Raw genomic sequence first — 6,336 nt, 5'->3', positions numbered from 1 at the left:
AATTTGTACAAGACTACTATGATTTTGTAGGTTTTATTACTTTAAGCTTCGGTGAGTGAGCGAGATTGTGACGTTTTTCTTTTGCATTGTAACTTGTGACCGATATGTAATGGACATGCTTACAGGACCTTATTTGAATTAACATATGATTGACTTTGTTATTTATTTTGTTTTATATGTTACTGGGCAAAGCCATGCGCATTTGTGCAATTTTGGGCTGTGAGAGTAGCACGTTTCACCTGAATAAGTGGATGCAGAATGTGTGTGACAGCCACAAGTGTCAATTTGGAATGGGAAATTGTTTCTGCCCACCTCCCTTCAAACTCTAGGAAATAAACTGCAGATGCTGGTTTAAATCAAAGGTAGACACAAAATGCTGGAGTAACTCAGCATTATGCAGCGGGTCAGGCAGTAACTCAGTGGGTCAGGCAGCATCTCGACTCTTTTCGGATCGAGGCCCTTCTTCAGAAGTCTGGAGAATAAGCGAGTTCGGTATCTCGCTTCTTCAGACTTCTGAAGGGTCTCGACCCGAAACGTCACTCATTCCTTCTCTCCCGAGATGCTGCCTGACCCGCTGAGTTACTCCAGCATTTTGTGTCCACCTTCGATTTAAACCAGCATCTGCAGTTTTTTTTCCTAGTTAATTCCTGGGGACTGTCGTATGTTGAAAGACTGGAGCGTCTAGGCTTGTATACACTGGAATTTAGAAGGATGAGAGGGGATCTTATTGAAACATAAAAGATTATTAAGGGGTTGGACACGTTAGAGACAACTGGGGGAGTCCAGAACCAAGGGCCACAGTTTAAGAATAAGGGATAGGCCATTTAGAACAAGATAAGGAAAAACTTTTTCAGTCAGAGTTGTAAATCTGTGGAATTCTCTGCCTCAGAAGGTAGTGGAGGCCAATTCTCTGAATGCTTTCAAGAGAGAGCTAGATAGAGCTCTTTAAGGATAGCAGAGCCAGGGGGTATGGGGAGAAGGCAGGAACGGGGTACTGATTGAGAATGATCAGCCATGATCACGTTGAATGGTGGTGCTGGCTCGAAGGGCCGAATGGCCTACTCCTGCACCTATTGTCTATTGAAGGGAGGTAGGCAGAAACAGTTTTCCATTGCAAATTGACAGTTGTGACTGTCACACACATTCTGCATCCATTTATTCAGGTGATACGTGCTACTCCCACAGCCCAAAATTGCACAAATGCTCATGGCTTTGCCCAGTAACATATAAAACAAAATAAATTTAAAAAGTCAATCGTATGTTAATTCAAATAGGGTCCTGTAAGCATGTCCATTAAATACCAGTACAAGTTACAATGTAAAAGAAAATCGTCACGATCTCGCTCACTCACCGAAGCATAAAGCAATATAAAACCTATAAAATTATCGTAGTTTTACACAAATTAACCATAAATACACCTAATTAAGTTTTGAAAGCAGTATTTTCTTACCTCGAAATAGCAAAACTGGAAAATACAGATGAAACACAGGTATACATGCAGCAGCTCAGCCGGCGAGAATGTTTAGCACAAGTGACCTGTGACCTATGACCTGTGCATGCGCGGTTGAGATACTGAACTCGCTTATTGGCCTCCACTGCCTTCTGTGGCAGAGAATTCCAGATTCACAACTCTGGATGAAGAAAAATTTCCTCATCTCAGTCCTAAATGGCCTACTCCCTATTCTTAAACTGTTACCCCTGGTTCTGGACTCCCCCAACATCGGAAACATTTTTTTAGCATCTAGCCTGTCCAATCCTTTAAGAATTGTATATGGGGTTATGAGGAGAAAGCAGGAGAATGGGGTTGAGAGGGAAAGATAGATCAGCCATGATAGATCCAACAATGGTGGAGTAGACATGATGGGCTGAATGCCCTAATTCTGCTCCTTGAACTAATGAACGGTTATTTTACCAGAGGAACAGGCTATTATCACTCAAGGTATAATTTTCCACTCACCATCTTTTAAAGTCAGTTTGTGAGTTCAAATCCTACCCCCAGGTTGAATGCAAAAAACAAGGCCAACATTCCAACGTAGTGCTCAAAGTGTTGCACTATTCAAAATCCCTCTGACTACAGAGTTAAATCCACAAGGTCCACGTGTTGTGGAAGAAAACAAGTCATACCCTATGCCATTGTATTATCAGATGCAGAAACACACTCCACGACCTCCCAAATCTGTGCCGACCATCAATTGAAATAAGATCAGAAAATGCTGGAAATGCTCAGCAGGTCGTCACATTTGCAGGAATGAGGCCACACCCAAACTGGGGGAACAGCACCTCATATTCTGGTTTGGTAGCTTGCAAGCCAAAAGGTATTGAATTCTCCAACTTTAAATAATATGCCCCCCCCCCCCCCCCCGTTGCACTCCCATTTCTCCCACTCCTTCCCTGCCCAGTCACCCTGCTCCTTCTGACATCCTTCCATCTTCAGCCTTTGTCACTTGCTCTACCCATCTGCCAATCAAACCGTCCTGACGTGCATCCACCTATCACTTGTCAGACTTTGTCCTATCCTCTCATTTCTTTTCCAGTTTTCTCCAATCAGTCTGAAAAAGAGTCCCAACCTGAGGAACAAACCCTTCAAGATGCTGGCAGTCTAGCAATGAAACCTTGTTGGTGCTGGTGGAAATTGAGTAGGGATATCTGTTAAATGTGGATGCCAGTATGTAGGGTACATATATGTACCAGGAATCAAGTGGTTGAGCTGTAGGGAGAGGTTGGGCAGGATTGGACTTTATTCCTCGGAATGAAGGAAGCTGAGGGGTGATCCTATAGAGCCATGTACAATCATGAGGGGGATAGATAAGGTGAATGCACAGAGACCTTTTCCCAGGGTAGGAGAATTAAAAATAAAAGGACATATGTTTAAGGTGAGAGAAGAAAGATTTATGAACCCAAGGGGCAACTTTTTCCACTGAGGGTGGTAGGTATTGGAACGATCTACCAGGGAAGGTTGTTGAGTCAGTTACTATAATAGCATTTAAAATGACACTTGGACAGGTGCATGGATAGGAAAGGTTTAGAGCGATATGGGCCAAACATGGACAAATGGGACAGCTTAGAGTATCTCGGTTGGCATAGACAAGTTTAAATCTTTGCTCTCTAAGGTGGAGTGTCATCAGCCCTGCAGCTCTGTAGGAGGGCAGACTGGAGCCAAGTAAAAAGCCTTAGAAGTTCCTGACTGCTGTCCACCAACATATCCGAGGTGGAATTGATGTTATAGCCTATAACCTCCAGTAAACGTACCAGGCTGCGGGTTATCATGCCGTGAACAGAACAGATGCATGCAACTTACCTTGGTGGTTAGAGTACTGGATTATCAGTTATCAATGCAGCAGCACAATTCCAACTCTCTTTCTAGCATTCTCCTTGTTAGCAAGGGGTCACCAGATGATAACATCTTACAACTGCTTAGCAGAGTTGGTAGAAATAATCTCGTCTTTGCCATCACTGCTCCCTTATATTGCAAAGCCATCTGAACCACAGCTCCACACAGTGGATTCATTTATAGTGTTGCTGGCAATATGATTGTAGTTTCATAGCAATAACTCTTTTGTGTATTCTCTATGCAATGGAACATTCTTATATCTAGTGGTACAAAATTTAGTAATGTTACTTAATAGATATCAAAGGAAATATGTGTATTGGCATAATTTAAAACTTGCAGTGACAGTCATCATATCCCCAATTCTCCCTTATCCCCAATTATCTGGATTGCACCTCCTCCTACCCAGCCTCTTGCAAAGATGTTATACCCTACTCTCAATTTCCGCCACATCTGCTCCCAAGACACCTTCTATTCCATAACATCCACGATGTCCTCGCTTTAGTAAATTTTGTTTCCCCCCTTGCTTTCATAGACCGATCCCTCGCCCATGTCCCGTAGTTCTGCTCTCACCCTTCCCCCTGCCACCCCCCAGACAGAACAAGGATAGTCCTCCTCTTTCAACCCACCAGCCTCCGCATCCAACACATTTCCGCCACCTTCAACATCTTCCCATCCCTACCGCTTTCCGCAGAGATCGCTCCCTCTGCAACTCCTTAACTCTCCCTTACCCCCTAAACCAGCCCCTCCCGTGGTACTTTCCCCATCAATTGCAGGGGATGCAACACCGTCCCTATTCCTCCCCCCTCACCTCCATCCAGGGACCCCAGCAGTCTTTCCAGGTGAGAGAGGTTCACAAACATCTCCTGTAACCTCTTCTACTGCATCCTGTGTTCCTGATGCAGCCTCCTATACATCGGTGAGACCAAGCATAGACTCTGCGACTGTTTCGCCGAACACTTGAGTTTGCTCTGCCAAGGTTTGCTGGAACTCCCGGTTGTTACCCATTTTACCCTCTCTTCCCATTCCCATACTGACCTTTGTCCTGGGCCTCCTCCATTGCCAGAGTGAGGCAACAAAGAAACTGGTAGAACAGCACTTCATATTCCACTTGGGTGGCTTACAACCCAATAGTATGAACATTGAATTCTCCAAGTTTAGGTGACTTGCATCTATTTCTCCAGCTCCCACCTACAATTCTTGCTCTATTTTCATAATTTGTAACTCCATCAATCCTTGTCTCACACCTATTGTCATTCAGTCTCTGGCCGTTGTCCAACCATCTGCCCAGCAGAATCCCACCCCCCCCCCCCCACCTGTATTCACCTATTACTTTGCCTTGCTTTGTCCTGCCCTTCCCTTCTTCAAGCATTATTTCCACCCCCCCCAAACAGTCAGAAAAAGGGTCCCGACCCAAAACATAACCTATCCATGTTTTCCAGAGATGCTGCCTGAATCTGCTGAGTTATTCCAACAGTCTTTTTTTGTAAATCACCATCTGCGGTTCCTTATTTCTACATCCAGATTTGCATATTGTCCAATGCTAGGAACATGACTCAGTAACAAAGTCTAACCCAACTTCACTTTCAGGCTAAAAATAACTGGCATTCTCAACATATCTCAAGAAAGCTCAAAGGTTGAAACTCTTAAACTGTAAGGACATGCCAAGATAGTTTCAGGACCAGGGGGGAACAGGTAGGAATGTGTAGTTGGGATCAGGTAGGAATGTGGAGTTGAAGCTAACATTTTCCAGAGACCCACCACTCTAAAATAAAACTTACCCTGCACGCACATCATCTTTAAACTTTGCTCCACTCACCTTAAAGTTATGCCCTCTAGCCTTTGACATTTCTACTCTGAGTGTGAAAAAAGGTTCCGACTGTCTACTCTATTGATGCCTCTTCTAATTATATACCTATTTAAGTCTCCCCAGTTTCTGATGCTCCAGGGAAAACAATCCAAGTTTAACCAACCTCACTTTATTACTGAAGAAAGGTCTCGACCCGAAACGTCACCCATTCCTTCTCTCCCGAGATGCTGCCTGACCTGCTGAGTTACTCCAGCATTTTGTGAATAAATTACTTTATTACTAATACCTTCTAATCCAGGGAGCTTTAAATCTTTTCTGAATCTTCCCCAATACCTCCACATCAACATGACATGATTTATGAAAAAACTCTGTATCCAATTTGCCACAATTGTGCAGCAATTTCCCAATGGGACAGCAGCATGAGCTAAATCGAGTCTTTCTCATAAGTCAATGGTGAGGGCAATGTCAATTTTGAGATATAACTATTCCCTCCATACGGCAGTGCCTTTTCAGTCTGGATTATGTAGTTTGTGTTTGGTTCAGTCTTGGCCAGACTTGTGATAAGTTGCTGAGGTAGCAAGAGTTATTTTTCATAAAAGCCCTTGAAGACAACATTTTTTTGAACGATTGTTTGAGGCCAAATAATGATGTCATTAACACAGATAAAGCACACCACGCAAGATATCAAAGATACGTAACCGCTGTTAGTTAAACTAATGGAAGGGGAGAACAGAAATGCTGGGAAAGGAAATAAATATTTTATCAGTTAATAGCTTAAATATATTCTTATTCTAAAAGTAGAGCCGGAAAGTAGTGTCTTGGGATTAAAAAGTTATTTGGCATAAATATGGAGCAAGATGAGCAGAACTCAATTTAGCAGTAATGCACTGCCTAAATGACAGCTGAACAATATACTTGGAAACGAATGCTACGGCTATGGGAAGTGAGGTAAGCAAGCTTAACTGAACAGCTTTTCCAAAAAGCTGGCTAATGCACATTGTTCATCACAGAGAAAGGCTGCTTAGAACCAATGAAATGTACAAATTCCAAGCTGGACCTTCTTTCCAAGTTGATTGAAATAATTCCACAAATCAACACATTGGTTCATCATTCAAAGGCAAAACTCAAAGGTTACAAGTAAACTATACCACAATTTTAATGTTTGAAGATTTATTTTGTATAAATTTGTTTTTCTGCA

The sequence above is a fragment of the Rhinoraja longicauda genome, chromosome 12, assembly GCF_053455715.1.
Source record: "Rhinoraja longicauda isolate Sanriku21f chromosome 12, sRhiLon1.1, whole genome shotgun sequence".
NCBI lineage: Eukaryota > Metazoa > Chordata > Chondrichthyes > Rajiformes > Arhynchobatidae > Rhinoraja > Rhinoraja longicauda.
This window is presented reverse-complemented; position numbering follows the sequence as displayed.